The sequence below is a fragment of the Rhincodon typus genome, unplaced genomic scaffold, assembly GCF_021869965.1.
Source record: "Rhincodon typus isolate 14 unplaced genomic scaffold, sRhiTyp1.1 hic_rhity00000412, whole genome shotgun sequence".
Taxonomy (NCBI): Eukaryota; Metazoa; Chordata; class Chondrichthyes; order Orectolobiformes; family Rhincodontidae; genus Rhincodon; species Rhincodon typus.
In genome coordinates this window covers 57,550-58,303 of record NW_025966050.1, presented here as the reverse complement: position 1 = coordinate 58,303, position 754 = coordinate 57,550, and positions in this window count along the sequence as shown.

Here is a 754-nt window from a genome sequence, read left to right as displayed (position 1 = left end):
CCCCCCCCCCCCGGGTGCTAGATGTCTGTGTTCCCCTCAAAGCCCTCTGTGTCGCAGCCTTCCGCAGTTTGTCTCCAGTTAAGTAACGCTCCGTTCGCTCGTTATTCGAGCCCTGACAGTGCGGCCTGCCAGAGTCAAGAGCCTTGCAGCTGCTCTCAGACCAACAACCCCTCCCCACTCCCCACACAGGCCCCGGCTACACCACATCTCTTTTGCAGACTCTCGAATCCCCACCACTTTGTGCCCTGCAGTTCTCCTTCCTCTCCTGTCCTCCTGGGTGCCCCTCTCCTCTCCCGTGAACAGGCAGAAGCCCCCCACCACCTCCTCCAAACGGAAAGGGGTAATATATGTTCGAGAGGGAGGAGGCTACTCCCCAAGGGCAGGCTGGCCAGGGATTGTAGCTGGGCACAAGCCTCGCTCAAGGACTCCTACTGGAAATATCCGCAGGTTTCCCACGTTGCGCAGGGAGGGAATTCCACGCGAGCGAGCTGAGCTGCCGTGACTTCCCACTCGTCCCCACCCAATCCGATGAGGTCCTGGGCAGAGGAGGCAGGCCCAAGAGGGGCCCAGGGTGATTTCTCCGTTGTAGTAATTACATCGAACGAGACGTTGAAAACTGTACCAGCTGTTTACGTGTTAAACACAACTTCACTCAGAAAAACACGCAGAAAAATGTAGGGCTTCCCACCAACACCAGAGGGAGCTCTACACTGTATCTAACCCCGTGCTGTCCCTGTCCTGGGAGTGTTTGATG